This window comes from Chlorocebus sabaeus, chromosome 20 (assembly GCF_047675955.1).
Source record: "Chlorocebus sabaeus isolate Y175 chromosome 20, mChlSab1.0.hap1, whole genome shotgun sequence".
NCBI lineage: Eukaryota > Metazoa > Chordata > Mammalia > Primates > Cercopithecidae > Chlorocebus > Chlorocebus sabaeus.
The window spans coordinates 95,638,870-95,652,699 of record NC_132923.1 but is presented as its reverse complement, the minus strand read 5'-3'; positions in this window follow the sequence as shown (position 1 = coordinate 95,652,699).

The following is a 13,830-nucleotide window of genomic DNA, read 5'->3' as shown; positions in this document are numbered from 1 at the left end:
CTGCCCTGGGCCGGCACCTGCTTCATGCCAGGGGAGGCCCGCTGTCCTGTCTCACCCATCTCCCGTCCTCAGGCCTCTGGGGAAGGAAGGGGCGTGTGGTGTGGTCTTTCTCACCAGGTCAAGCTGAGTTCCTAGCAGGCCAGCCTGGAGAGTCCCCAGCAGGGCTTCGAGGCCCCTCCGAGGCCGCCCCAGCTCTCTGCTCTGGGCACAGTGCATTGGTTGTCCAATATTCCTATGAATCTTTAGCAGCAACAAAAGTTCGGAGCCCTTGCCTGCCGCAGCCAGCCGCATTCCAAGAGGAACATGCAGCTGGGGTTCCTGTTCCCATTTAGCACACGAGGAGCAGGCACGGCCAGTCACACAGCCAGGGGGGCGGGGGAGTCCAGAAAACCATTTCCTGTGCGTACCTGTCTACCCTGAAGATCCCTCAAGCCACAAATGCTCCCTCCTCCCTCCCTCCTCCTCCCTCCCTCTCCCCCCGTCCTCCTCCTCTCATTCCTTCCTCTGCGGCCCTCATGCGTGCTCTGTCCCCCTTCTGGTGACCCCAAATCCTTTCCACTCTCTTCCCAGGGTTTCCTCCCCATTGGGCCATGACTGCCACAAGAGCAGTGGCACAACAGACCCATCTCAGTCACCCCAGTAACCAGCACGGGGCTGGTCACAGCAGCATCCACAACTGTCCACTGTCCACTGAGTGACCAAGAATCAACGTGTGCAGCCCAGTGCGACCCGGAGCTCCCTTCCAAGCAATCTGTTCCTTCGGCTTGCATGCCTCTGGCTGTGGGAAGCTCACTCCCTTATGAAGAATCCGTTTCCACCTTTAGATGGTTCTGTCCATCTGCAAGGCTGGCCTTATGGTGAGCCAGAAGCTGCCCCTCTGGAGCTGCCCCTATGAGCCACACAGAACAGACGTACTGTCTTTCCCCACTTCATCCTTCCATCAAAACCCCACTGCTTTGTGCTCCAGGCTGAGCGGTGGAGATCTGGCTCCTGCCCACTAGCCTGGGCCACCACATCCCGGTCCCTGGCTTCTTTGCTGTTTCTCGTGCACATCATGCCTGATTCCCTACCCAGCACCTGTGCACCCCCAGTCTTGGTAGACCCCTTCTCCTCCATCAAATATCTGCCCAAACATCTCCTGTCCAGTGGAAGTCAGCCCTTCCCTTATTCCGTTGCGTCCTCCTGTTTATTTCCTTCACTTGCCAGCTCGTCTCAGCTTAGCTCATCTTAATTCCTTAATTTGCAGTCTTCATTTCCAGCCGCCATGAGAACAGAAGGTCTCTGGAGTGGGGACTTCATCTTTACCCCTGGAGCCTTCCACAGGGCCTGGTACACAGGCATTAATAACTGTGTGCCCAGTGACACCATCCCCGTCCCCATCACTATTCTCTTCATAGAGGCAGAAGAGCCATGAAGTGGCTAAAAACCAGGCCTCTGGGCCATACTGTTGGGCTCTGGGGCTGAATCTGGGACTTAACCAGTGTTTCTAAGCAGCCTTGGAGATAGAAGCAGGCAGGGCTGAGAACGCTGATTCCCCATGGCTCAAGCAGGCATCTTGATTTTGCCCAGAATTTAGGCTTTTTCTCTCAAATCTTTCTCATTCCCTCATAAACACAGAATCCCTTCAGCATCTGCGGGGGAAAGGAAATTCACGTGTAATGAACATCTCCTGTGTGCCTGGTGAGTTTGTTTGCTCTTCCTAACAACCCCACGATTGGAGCCCCCGCATTACACATGAGGAGGCTGAGGCTCCTCAGAGAGGCTGATGCACTTGTTCAAGGACACACAGCTGGGAGAGATGAACCTGGGACTGGACCTCAGTGCTGTGCGACCCCAGGATCTTGGGGTTTGGAATTGGAGGAGTTCTGTGGAAGTTTGAGCCAGCATGTTCTGTAGAGCCAGAAACAGGCTTTGGCTGTCCCTGAAACCTGATCCAAAGGTAGCGAGTTCCTCCACTGGAGGATACCAACAACATGCCAAGTAAGCTACCACGAAGCCTGTGCAGTTTACTTGTGTTGGCTCCGTTCCCACTTTAGGAGGCGGGAATCATTCTTGGCCCGATTTACCCTGAAGAAATGAAGACTGAGAAGTCAGAGGAGGGCTGTGGGACAGAGTGGAATGAATATGCAGTGAAAGTAGTCATTACAGCAATTCCAATGCGTGCGTCACTGCTTACGTGGGCCACCACAGTAGTGTAGCCAACCTTGGGCTCAGGGTGCTGCAAACATCACTCCACTTAATGTTTACAGCAACCCAAGGAAAGTTGGTGCCATTATTGTCGCCATTCTCCAGATGTAGAAATGGGTTCAGAAAGGTTAAGTAATTTGCCCAAGGTCACACAGCTCGTCAGTGGCACAAAAATGACAGTCACACGACTGACTTCAAGCCCCATGAGAAGTCTCCAGCCAGTGGGGCTGCTGCTTCTGAGATGAAGCAACCACGAGCCTCTGTCAGGGTCGGGAGCCCCAGTCTTCTTTCTAGGGCCACTTGTGACACCCCCACCCTTGTCGGCCTCAGCAGAAGGGAGAATGTCCCTGAGGATGTCCTCTGGCTATTTCAACAACAAATTGTAGAGGGCTCGGCTCTCGGTTTGAGGGGCCGTCTTTCCTGTGACCATCTCTGACTCTCACAGGTGCAAAGAATCACCCTTTCAAGAGGGTCTTTGGATCTAGAAACTTCCATACTCCTCTCCCATCTGATCAGCCATACCACTCTGAAAAAGCAATCCGAAGGAAATATTTTAAAATTTGAGAACAGCTTTTGGCATAAAGGTATGCATCACAGCTTTGTGCAGAATAGCAGGAAACAATTGTAAGATCGTGAGCCATGGGATCAGCCTCCTGGAGGAGAAAGAGCTTAGAATGAAAGGGAAGTGCTCACGAAATCTTACATGTACCGAGCAGAAGACGACAGAGCACCTTCTAAGCACAGGGGGAAGCAAAGGAACAAAAGGATGTCAGCAAATATCAAGGACGCTTGGGGTGAGACAGAGCTGGGGGTTTTTCTTTTCTATGTTTTTTTCTTATTGTCATATTTACCAAGTTTATTTAAACAAGCATTACTGGCCGGGCGCGGTGGCTCAAGCCTGTAATCCCAGCACTTTGGGAGGCCGAGGCGGGTGGATCACGAGGTCAGGAGATCGAGACCATCCTGGCTAACATGGTGAAACCCCGTCTCTACTAAAAATACAAAAAACTAGCCGGGCGTGGTGGCGGGCGCCTGTAGTCCCAGCTACTCGGAGGCTGAGGCAGGAGAATGGCGGGAACCCGGGAGGCGGAGCTTGCAGTGAGCCGAGATTGCGTCACTGCACTCCAGCCTGGGTGACACAGCGAGACTCCGTCTCAAAAAAAAAAAAAAAAAAAAAAAAAAAAAACAAGCATTACTTTTATAGTGGGTCGGCGGGGGGAGGAGAGAGAGAGAGAGAGACCTTTATTTTATGCAACTAAAACCAAAACTGCTTCTGGATGCAGACAAGAACCAAGTGTGCCACCTGGCCAGGGTGCAGGCTCTCCCACCGCCAGATCCTGTGAGGCTGACAGATGCTGAATTTCCTAATGCTGCCCTTCTCTGAGGAACACTGGACATCTCCGTTAAAAACGTTATATCTGGGTTGCCAGAAATTCTTTCCAAAGCACTTGCAGTCTTACCTCAGGCTTGGCCGTGGGGTGTCTTGGCAGTTCTTTTGCCTGCAACTCTTGCACGTATTTTCCAAAGCACAGAATCGTTTTCAGTGGAAGTACCTTTCCCCTATAGGATCTTCAGTGCAAGGGCTGGGGAAAGGTGGCCAGTGAGTGTGGCATTTCAGCTGGCTGATGTCCATCTTCACATGAAGGGAGTTCATCTGATCCAATGGGCTTGACCAGGAAATTTAATTATTATTTGGGTATACCAGGGCTGAGGGCCCTTTCCAAGCCAGGCCAAACCTGCAACGTCCTCTGTGGCCAGGGGAGCCCCGAAGGTCCAGAGACCAAAGAAGGAGCCCAGAGCAGGCCAGGGTAGCCCCTGGTCCTGGGTCTCTTGTGCCCCCAGATGCTGTTTCTCCCCAGCTGGAGCTGGTCTGCTGAGGGCCTTCAGGAAGCCTCCAGGGGTGCCCAACACATCAAGAGAGCATCTCACGCTGGGCGCCTGCATCTCCAGTCCTCGTGGGACCATACCCGTGAGAAGGTGGAGGACCCTTCGGCACAGCCGCTGCCTGCCCCAGGGGTGGGGGCTGATCTTGAGGGTGGGTCTTTGGAATGGAGCAAGTAGAGGTGAAGAGTGAGGGGGAATGGGGTGTGCTCTATCCTATGCTTTGTGATTAACTCCTAGTCCCATTTGAGGGAGGGGAAAACTGAGGCTTGGTACGAGAGACTTTCCCAAGATCATCTAATTTGCAGCAGTCAGAATTATTACCCAGGACATGAGGCTTCTCAGGGGACATCAGGACCCCCCCAAGTGCTCACTGTGGAAGGTTCTTCCAGAGCCTCCTTCTGGTCCTAGATGGGCCCATCACAAAGAAGGAACAGTGAGTCTGCTCTAGGCAGTGTGTACACTGGAAAGAGCATGGGCTCTGGAGTCAGATAAACTCAGTTTCTACTGTGTGATCTTGGGTAAGTCACTTAACCTCTCTGAGCCTTCCTTTTTCTGTAGCTGGACACCAATACCAACCTCATGGGGTTAGTTTGAAGCCGAAGAGCTTTCCTCATGACAGGGAAAGAGAAGTCGTTGACAACAGGAGATACTCAGCCGGCGTCAATGCAGGACAGATGCTCCCAGGCCACACCAGCGGGAGGTGCCCCCTGCTGGGGTCTGGAGGGCAGGACCAGCATGGCTCCTCCCCTGAAACCTCTGCCCCCGACATTGCCTGGCACAAGGCAGGGGCTTGATAAGTGTCGCGGTCAAATGAAGCAAATTTGGCAAGTGGCCAGCCCCATTCCTGGTGTTCTCCTTGCCTTCCTGGCCCTGGAGCCCCCTCCTGCTCTGAAGGCTCCGCTCTGCCATAAGCCAGGTCCCTGCCCTGCCCTGTGTGGCTCAGGAGGACGTGGACATCCCTGAGCTGGTCCAGATGCCTGCACCCCTGCTTTGCTCCTTGGGGAGGACTTTGCCTGTTTCTCATGGATGCTTACTCCCTGCCAGAGGCCGGGCCTCACCTGCACGATCCCGTTCATGCCTCACAACCCCACAGGGCAAGTGCTGTGAGGATCTTCACTCTATAGAGGTGGAGCTGAAGCTATGGAGGAAAGGACGTGCTGCTGTGGGCTGAATTATGCCCCCGCTGCCCCCACATTCATATATGGAAGCTCTAACCCTCTATGTGACTGTATGTGGGGACGGGGTCTTTAGGAGGTAATGAAGGTAAAATGATGTCATAATCCCATAGGACCACAGCCTTATAAGAAGAGGAAGAGGGACCGGAACTCTCTCTCCATGTGAGTGTACAGGGCAGGCCAGGAGGAGGGCCCACTCCAGAAATGGCCCCGCGCCAGGCTGCCCAGCCACCACCGCTGGGAGAAATGAGTTTCAGTTGCGAGCTGCCCAGTCTGCAATACTGTGTCATGGCTGGGACTGACCACCACTCGCCCAAAGTCACACAGAGAGGAGCAACCAGGATTCAAGCTCCAGTCTGTTCTTGCAGACTCAAGCCTGTTCATGACCCCACAGTGGGTCTCCCGTGCTAGGGCTGTGCCTCAGTAGCCGGGTCTGTGGAGCGGGTGGCTTTTTTCTGCCCTGCTCCAGGGGCCATGAAGCCTGGGTAACCTCTGACACACCTCCGGCCCTGCTGGCCATGGGGCCATTTCTGCTGCAGCAGCGCCCCCTGCTGGCCCAGACCACGTCTGCCTCGTGTCTGGCCCCTGGAGTTCGTTCCCCTCCCTCCAGATCTGGCCCTCCAAGTCCTGCTCCTTCCATGCCATCGCTCAGGTTCTGCAGGGCACTGGCCACTTCTGCACAGCCAGGCCTTCCCACCCTACCCCCGAGATTCACAGAGCGGGGTTCACTCCCTCCCAGGCTTGGCTTCCCCAGGCTGAGGGCCGGACAGTGGCACCCTTCCACAGACCACACGAGTTAGCTCCCTCCCCACCCAACAAGGCCAGCGCTGGCTCTCTCAGGCCCCTTTGTTCAGGTCTCTTCTGAATAAAGGCACCAGAGGGTCCAGTTCTGGCCATAATGCCCCAGATGAAGCTTGACAGGAGGAGAACTGGACACAACAGGCCAGGTGGGGATGGGAAGTCTCTGGGCCAAGATGCTGCCTTGGGCCTGAGTGGGCAGGGAAGAGGTGAAGACACGCTATTGTGGATCCTTGGCTGGCTACAAGGCTCTCAGATGCCAACCCACCTCCCTTCTGTCCCTTTGCACTCCCTGGGCCCCCTGCAGCCCAGGGTCCCTCACTGCCTCCTCCACCGGCTGCTCACTGAACCCCTTCCACCTCTTGGAGAGGGCAAGCTGGGATTCTGGAGCCAGAAACTCCTGGGTCCCTTTCTACACTAACTCACTTTGTGACCGTCTTCTCTCTGGGCCTTCATTTCCTCAACTGTGCAGTGGGGGCAGTGCACCCCTCTTGGGTGTGAAGGGCCCAGCAGAGAGCTCAGTGCAAAGCTGGCATCAGTGCATGTTTGCACGATGGACAGAAGGGTTGGGGGGGCTCAGTGGCCTTGACTACAGGGACAGGGACCCTGCTCACCTCCAGGCTGTCTTCCTTGCCTTTCTTTCCTTGAAGGGAGTTGTTCCCTCTGAGTGCCTATGCTAATGAGCTCCCTGCAGCCCCATCTGCATAAGGAGCTTCTGACTCTGTTTCTCTGGGTCAAGCTCAGGCCATGGAGTCGTCTTAAGGGCAGCTTCAGGTGGGAAAAGTAGGTAGGGGTGTGGGGAGGCAGATCCAGTTCCAGTCTTGATTTCACCAAGTTCTTATTGTAGAAACTCCTGGAAAACTGTTTTCCATTGTCTGAGCCTCAGTTTCATCTTCTGCAAAATGGAGCAATGACACCCATCCTGTTAAAGGAGCTCCATGAGGAGGTGCATGCAGCTCAGAGTAGGTACCTCGTGCCCACAACCCCCACAGTCTGGGTTGCATCTACGCTCGCCCTCTCACCTCTTGGTTCCTTAGCTCCTCTGAGCTGCAGTAGCTCAAAAGCAGCTCAAACTCAGCTTATCTCACCCTCGGCTCCTTACCCCACCCCAGTAGCTGCCCACCCTCCACTCACTGCACAGACCAGAAACCCAGGTGGGGTTTCCTTGATTCCTCAACTCCTTCCCTAGTCCCCAGATCCACAGCCCCAGAAGATTCCATCCTCACACACTCCTGCTGCCCTTCCTTCTTGACTGCCCACTGGACTGGTGCAGGAGCCTGCTGGCGGTTCCAACATTCATGTAGCTCCTTTCCTACCCTTTCCCCGCACTGCAGCTGATGACTTTACCAGGCTCACATGCGGTTCCTTGCTGAAAATCCTGCAGGGGCTTCTCAGTGCTTCTAGGAGGAAGAACACTTCTCTCTGCTGGAGGTCCTGCATTATCTGAGCCCTGTGATGACGCTGTTAGATTTCAGGGCGCCTTCCCCTCACTCAGAGCTCCAGCTCTCCTGGACTTCCTTTGCTGGCCTTTCCCTCTGTCTGGAATGTTCTTTCCCATCCCACCTCATTGCCTGGTTGCCACCTATTCACTCTCCAAATCTCAGCCCAGGCACAGCATCTCTAGAGAGGCTTGTCCTGAGCCCCGGCACGGTTGAATGCCTCTGCTGCAAGCTCCTGGCAGTCTGGGGCCCCTTCTTTGGGCCCTTTCTTGGTTATTATTGAACAAACCATTGGGTGACCCCATGGCAGAGTCTTCTCTGCCCCATAGACCGCAAGCTCCCTGAGAACAGGTTTGCTTCTGTGCTTGCTCCAATCCCTGCAGAGAATTTGGGATGAAACAGATGCTTGATAAATATGGTTATATCCTCCTTGAACCCTTGGGGGCCTTCATTCTATGTCTTGAGTTTTGCACAAGATGTTCAGGCTGATTGTTGGTTGGAGAGCTCACGGTGTGGCGGAAAGAATCTTAGTCTGGGATTTAGGAGTCTTGAGTTCTAGCCTTGGTTCTGCTGTGTGACTCTGGGCAAATCACTGCCCCTCTCTGAGTCTGTGTTCTCACCATAACATAAAGGGGCTGTATTGTGCAAGATCAGAGCAATCTTTTCCAATAGGATTGGTACAGGAAAGTTTCTTGAATAAGACAGGGCCTGTGCAGGGTCTTGAAATAATGGCAGGATTGAGTGAGGTGGAGGAGGAAAGGCATTCCAGATGGGAGGAACAGCAAGAGCAAAGGTGGGAGTGAACATAGCCTGTGAATTTCATGAGTGGCTGGAGGGAGGGTGGGAGGTGAGGCCCGGGTGAGCAGGAATGGTGGGGAGCAGGGACTGAACTCCCCTTCCCAAAGTCCTCTGGGGCCCCCAGCTGACTAGGATCCCAGTCCCAGCTCTGAGAATGACTGGTTCAACCTGAAGAGGCCTTAATTGCAAGGCCCCTCAATTATCCACCCCGCCCAGCACCTCCCAGCCTCTGGCATGGTAGGTTAATTTCTGGCTCTCCAGGTTGTCCTGTTAATAGTCTTGTCTTCCTGTAACCGACAGCTCCCTCATCAGATAGCGGCAAGGACGAGTCCTCCGGGGGGAACCAGAGGCTCCTGCCTGCCGCCCTCTGTGGCTAGGGAGATGGTGTCACCGCCCAGGAATGCTGCACCCAGGCCCCCTCGTTCCCAGCAACTTATCTAGTCTGGAATCTTGTGTCTTGCTTTGCCATCTCCTGCCCTGTGCCGCCCCCTGCCACCCTCAGCCCCACACACTGTCCCCTAGAGCCGGCTTCTCTAGGGTTTTGGGTTAAAAGGCTGCCAAGATTGGTTTCTTGGTGCCTCTCTGGGCCAGGTCTGGAGCTCTGGCTCCTAGGGGTGAGGCTGGGGTAGGTGCCAGCATCCTGGCTGAGGAATGGGTTGAGAGGCGGCTGTTCATGTGCAGGATGCTGCAGGCTGGATTAGCAGGCTAAGATTGGGATGGGTGGGAACTTTTGCTGCCAGAAAGAGCCCGGGTCCCCGAAACAGTGGAGACTATGGGATGGGAAGCAGGGATTTCATCCTGAACAATCAGCCCACCCAGTGGGCCCAGCATCGAAGCAGTGGGGAGAGACTGGGTGGGTGAGACCAGCCAAGTGTGTGCGGCAGGTGCTCTGAGTCCTGGGGTAAGGTTTGCCACTTGTGGTCACCTAAAATGAAGTGCCCATCAAAGGCAAGTCTTCAAAGGCCACCGGTACCAGAGAACAGAGTTAAGGGCAGGAAGAATTCAAGGACTGTTTTAATGGCACCAGACAGCTTAAAGAAAGAAAATAGCGATGAAAAATCCCTAGAGCCTTAGCCCAAGGCATGGACCCAAACTCAAGAACTTTCTATGGTCTGGAAAAAGAATCTCATCTCTTATCAAGGCAGGGCTGACACGACTGAACACCAGATGCCTACTTTGATCTGGTGGGTTGCTGAGTTACAATATTAGTTGAATTCTCAACCTTTGCAGGGTTCTTACATAAATATCAGGAATTAATCCAGAAGAGGTGAGAGTTGAGAATCAGAATGAGGGTAGACAGGATGGTGCATTCAGAGACCCAGACTTCCAAGCCTTACAGAGTGTCCCATGCAGGCCAAGCTGGCCCTTCTCCCCTCTTAAAGGGATTGTTCCAGCTCAAGTCAAGACTCCTTGCCTAAGGGTGTTCATTTGCAAGGTGGAAAACAACACTCCTCCTTGTGCCTCCAGGCTTGTGACTAGGTCAGATTCCAGCATGTTCCTGTTGACCAATTATAAAGTCAAACTTTGGAGGAGAAAGTTTACTTACCAACAGAATTGCAAGACTTTACTAACTTATCTTGGCAAAATCCTGGGCATACCACGTGTGGATGGTTTATCCACAGAAGGAATATCATTTTAGATCTGATGTCAGGAATTAATCCAGAAGAGGTGAGAATTGAGAATCAGAGTGAGGGCAGACAGGATGGTGCATTCAGAGACCCAGACTTCCAAGCCCTACAGAGTGTCCCATGCAGGCCAAGCTGGCCCTTCTCCCCTCTTAAAGGGGTTGTTCCAGCTCAAGTCAAGTCTCCTTGCCTGAAGGTGTTCATTCGCAAGGGGGAAAACCTTAGAAAGTTCCAGGGTTTGGGTCCATGCCTTGAGGTAAGGATCTAGGGATTTTTCATGCTATTTTCTTTCTTTAGGCTGTCTGGTGCCATTAAAAACAGACATTTCAACTCACAGTTCTAGAATTCCTCCTGCCCTCAATTCTGTTCGATGGCACCAATAGCCTTAGTTTCTTGATGTCAGTGAGCCTGTCTGAGCTCTGGATTCAATATGCTGGATTCAGTACTCCCAGGAGCTGGGAGACATTTCTCCATGTAAGAAATTCAGGAGAAAGATGTCCTCCTATCCGAAACCCTGACCCTTAAGAGACCCCAGAAGTTACTCCCTTGTCCAAGACCTTATACACTATCCTTAAGGAGGGGAGTGCCAACCTCTTTGAACCCCCTCACCCCACCCAAAGGCTGTTCTCTGTGTATTAGGCATGCTGGTGGTAGTTGCCATTGTTAAATAAACCCCTTATATCAATGGAAAATAACTTGAGCCATTACAATAAAAAATGTTCAGACCCTCACCCCACTCAATATGTCATACCAGGCTGGGCACGGTGCATCACGCCTGTAATCCCAACACTTTGGGAGGCTGAAGTGGGAGGATCGCTTGAACCCAGGAGGTTGAGAGCAGCCTGGGCAATGTAAGGAGACCCCATCTCTACAAAAAAATCAAATCATAAAAATTAGCCAGGCATGATGGCATGTGCCTGTAGTCCTAGATACTTGGGAGGTTGAGGCAGGGGGATCACCTGAACCCAGAAGGTTGAGGCTATAGTGAGCTGTGATTGAGCCACTGCACTCCAGCCTGTATGACAGAGTGAGACTCTGTCTAAAAAAAAAAATTCAGAACCCGAGTCCCTTGAATGGAGTGGTCAGCCTTGAGGAAACACTATCTAATAATATAATTTAGTTCCTTAAAACTTCTCTTGTTCCTCTCCAAAAGGACCTATTTCAGAGTAACAGTGTACTGGCAAAGATCCTAGATCTCTTGAAAATTATTAGACACTAACCCTGAATTAATGCTAATTTCTAAAGACCCAGATTACCCAGAGATTTACCAATGAGAGTGGGGGTTTATAGGGATCAGATGCTGAATGGAATGTTGATCTGAGTCTGCTTCATGACAGACAGCAGTACTGTCAGTGGGTACTTCCCCAGGTTCCCAGTACAGAGTTAGAATAGATACTCTCCAAACTGGCAGATTTACTGCATGGTTCCGTGACCCATGAGCAAGTTCGGGCCAAGGGAAAGCTACTATAGGTTCCCAAATCACATCAAAATAGTAAGTCAAGAGCACTAATGCATATTAAGCAGCAGCACAAAGATTAACACGACTATGAAAGAAAGATGCAGGGGTTGTACTTCCAGTTAACTTTCTAGTTTGGCCAGTGTGTAAATTGGATGAGTCTTGAAAAATGAAAATGGATGATTATAATTAAGCAGGCGGTGATTCCAATTATAGTTCCACAATGTTCCAAATGCGGTCTCATGATTGGAACAAATTAATGTAGATTTGACACCCAGAAACTATTTTCCCTCCTATATCCTGATCACCAGAGAACATCAGAACTACTTTTTTTTCTCATGGCAGGGACAGAAAACAGCACACCTGCCATCTTGCCTCATGGCTGAGTCAACTCTCCAACTCTACACCATAAGTTAGTTCATGGGGACCTTGATCATTTCATCTTTTCATAGGGCATCACACTGGTCCAGTACACTGGTGATGTCATGCTGATAAGTCCTAGAGATCATAAAACAGCAGGTACCTTGAAATATGATTGTTTTCCAGAATGAGGGAGGAACAGCCTGTGAAAATACAGGGGCATCAGTGAAGTCTGGGCACATAGTGTCTTAGGAAATTCAGAATATTCCCTTCAAAATGAGGAATCAATGAATGAAGGTTATTGAACTTTGCATCCCTGACCACTAAGAGGCATATCACTGGGTGGGCTATTCTAGATTTTGGAGGCAACATATACCACATTTGTGTCTGCTACTTCACACTATTTCCTGAGCAATCGAAAGTTTCTTGCTTTGAATCGGGTCAGAGCTGGCTAAGACTCCAAGCCAAGTCCTTAGGATCCACTAGATTCAATGGTGCTTGAAGAGTCTGTGGCAGACTGCGATGCCGCACAGAGCCTTTGGCAAGGCAAGATAGGAGAACCGCAGTAAAGGCCCTTCATTTTTGGAGCAAGGCCATGCCTTCTTTGGCAAATAACTATTCACCTTTGGAGAAACAGTTCCTGGCTCGCCCCTTGGCACCATCAGAGGCTAAACATCTGACCATAGACTATGAGGTAACCATTTAATCCAAGCTACCCACCATGTCGTCTGACCCACCTAGCCATTAAACTGAGCATGTGCAGCAATGCCCCTCTCTCAAGTGGAAATGGTATGAATGGGTCTGGCCCTGGGCACATCCTGAAAGCACAGGTACATTGCATGAGCAAGTGGTTCACTCTTCCAGCATGCTACGGCTTTCTCAGCCTACATTTATGCTCATAGAAATGCCCTATAGCCAACTTATCAAAGGGAAAAAATTATCAGCCTGGTTTACAAATGACTCTGCATGGTATGCTGGGACCAGCTGGAAACGAGACCTTGTGATGTTATAACCCCATTTGGAGTGTCCCTGAAGGACAGAGTAGGGAAATCCTCACACTGGGTAGTACTTTGAGTGGTATATTTTACTGCCTTGATCTGGAAGAGCAGAAGGCCTAAGTTCTGCAGTGATTCATTGTAAGGGGCTAATGATTTGGACAGATAAACAAGGACTTGGAAGAGACAAGACTGAAGGATTGGTAAAAAGGAAGCTTGGAAAAGGCATGTGATTGGACTCTTAGAATGGACTCAGCATCATACGCATACTTACATCCCATGGGAGCACTCACCAGAAGCTCCTAACGACCCTGGAAGGATCTTAATGAACAGATGGACAAGATGTGACCCTCTTTGTGGATGCCAATTAGCCTCTCTTCTCAGGCACCCCAGTATTTGCTCAATGGATTCAATAAACAAATTGGCCAAGGATGTCACCTGGTGGTGGATGGATTACATCAGACTCCTTTCTTCCTGGAAGGGGACTGGGATCTGTCCTCACTGGCATAACCTCTTATTGTGGATTTGGATTTGCTTTCCCTGCCTGCCATAATCTGTAATTCTTCCAGCAGCATCATCTGCAGACTCACCAAATTCCTTCTACACTGTCAGGGTGTCCCCTACAACATTGCTTTGGGCCAAGAAATTTATTTTACACACAGAGAAGTGCATCCGTGGACTGAAGTCAATTAGATCCATTGGTCATACCAGGTGCCCCATTGCCCAGAAACAGCTGGACCAATAGAACTACAGAATGACCTAATGACGAACCAATTCCAGAAGCAGATGGAAGAATAAAAACCACTGTGAAGCTGCAGTGCCATTTTACAGGATGCCATAGACACTCTTAACAAAGCTAGATCTGTGGCCAGGGGAGCCAGGAAGCAGAAGCAGGGTGGTGCCTCTCACAGTTCCACCCAATCACTCCTGAAACTTGGGACTTAGAAGGGCTAGTACCCAAGGAAGGAGCGCTTCTACCAGGGGATGTAAGTTGAATTCCAATTCAGCTTCCATTGAACTGAAAGTTGAGAATGCCAGCTGGCCATTTAAAACTCCTTATGTTGCTGAGTGAACAAGCAGAGAAGAGGAGTTATGACTTGGCTGGGGTTATTG